Source organism: Myiozetetes cayanensis, unplaced genomic scaffold (genome assembly GCF_022539395.1).
Source record: "Myiozetetes cayanensis isolate MyiCay16 unplaced genomic scaffold, myiCay2020 scf12, whole genome shotgun sequence".
NCBI lineage: Eukaryota > Metazoa > Chordata > Aves > Passeriformes > Tyrannidae > Myiozetetes > Myiozetetes cayanensis.
The window spans coordinates 15,817,625-15,819,425 of record NW_026086826.1 but is presented as its reverse complement, the minus strand read 5'-3'; the positions used below and the strand labels follow the sequence as shown (position 1 = coordinate 15,819,425).

The following is a 1,801-nucleotide window of genomic DNA, read 5'->3' as shown; positions in this document are numbered from 1 at the left end:
TGCTCTCTTAACAAAATCCTCTGCCTTGGTTATGAAAAGACATTTTGCTGGGGCAGCCCACATCTATGCAATCACTACATCTAACTCAAGAGGCTTGTAGTTATGTCTTCCAAAATAGCTCTCAGAGTGCATCTGAAAGATTTGTCTGCACATTTATTATTTGAAGGTTATGGTGTTCACACCTTTGACTTGAATTTGCAGTTTAAAAAGAACAATGCCATATTTTTGTTCAGTTTTTAGCTCACCTTGTGTTCACCTCCAGTGGCAACTGCTTTTTCTACTGCAGCCCATCACCAGGTGGCTTATAACACCGATCAAAGTCAACGGCACCCAAGAGAACCAAGCATTAGTTTTAACATAGCTGGGAAGCACTGCAGAAAAAGCAGAGGAAAGAAAGAAGGGAAAGAAACCAGAGTGCACAGCCACTGGTACTTCAGCACTTAGTAGGAAACTTTATCTCAACTGACTGAAGCCATCACCTCTTTGATACAGCCCAGGTTTGCAGCTCAACCTGGGTTTCAGAGTTTCTCGACAGGTTTAAGTGTCCTGCATTTTTTAACAGATGCTGCTGCCACACTGAGGAAGAGCTGTGATTGTACATTACTATGTCCCCGCTTTGTTTTCACTTATCCGACCTAGAGAGATTTCCTTCCTCTTTTTTAAACTCATCTGACCATCTAGACTTCTTAACAGAAAACTGTGTTGCTTCTGCTTTTGTACTAAAGCTATTTGTGAGGATCATAAGCCCACAAGCAAGGATGACTTTCTCACCTAGCTCTTTCTCAAGTAAATCTCCTTTGCTTTGCTGGCCATACTCACGAGCTCTTCTCCACTGAACTGTCATGAGTCCTGAGGGGAGCACACAGGATGATCAGTGAGGAGGGAAAAGAGCTCATGTTCTTCTTGTAGAGGCAGTTATCCTCACATGCTTTGGTTGTGATGTGGGCCTCTGCTGCACAGAAAGTTCCATGCACCTGTACAGGAAGACTGGAACAGAGAAAAGAGAACAGAATGAGCTGGAAACACTGAAAGAGATGAGCAAAAGTGTCAGAGATACAGGATAAGAAATCGAGATAGGGATGGACACATCCCAAAAAACTGAATGGGATGGATGAGCCCTCAGCGACATAGGAAAGTGGCAACACTATAGTTCCAACTAACAGACAGGGACTGACCATAGCCTAATCCCTGTGAAAACTTTCTAAAACTTTTACAGTTCATAGTATTTGCACATGTATTTTCAAATTCAGTCAAATGGCTTTCTGAGGAGAGAATAATACAGTGTGAAATCAGTCCTACCGCAATTCAGTTTTGATGGCACTTCTGAACCTTTGCTTTCCTTCGCCCTCTCCTCCTCAATATCCTCCTGGCCTGGCCAGATAATTCCACCTCAACATCTGTTAACAAGGAAAGGCAGTCTATTTCATGACCTCTTGTTCCTGATTTAAAGTCAATGCTTCAAAGGGCTTAACAGTAACAACACCATTATCAGGTTACTCCTTTGTGCTTGAAGAAGGATAGATGCGAGAGGGCAACCTGTAAGGCCTGCCATTATTGGAAAAACAGATGGATGAAATATCTAAGTTTGATGCTCTTTTCTTCTTTTCCTTCCAACAATTATCTAAGGCAGCTACTGAGACCTAACTACTAAGGATCCATGCAAATATCTCCTGTGCTTGTCTGATCAATGATTCAATAGGCAAAGAGGGGCCTTTTTTCCATGCTCATCTTTGATTTCTGCACAGAACTATGCTAAGCTTGTGTTTCTCAGATGAAAGCAAGTGGTACAGTTTATGCTAAA

The 1,801-nt window shown here is 42.1% G+C and overlaps 1 long non-coding RNA gene across 1 annotated transcript; it reads right to left on the bottom strand.

Moving 5' to 3' along the window:
* Nucleotides 1–228: 228 nt before the first annotated feature.
* Nucleotides 229–1,390, bottom strand: LOC126635822 (uncharacterized). The gene is made up of 3 exons (XR_007627807.1): nucleotides 1,300–1,390; nucleotides 772–987; nucleotides 229–371 (listed from the first exon to the last, which is right to left on the bottom strand). It is a non-coding gene; the product is annotated as an uncharacterized LOC126635822 (long non-coding RNA).
* Nucleotides 1,391–1,801: the final 411 nt, after the last annotated feature.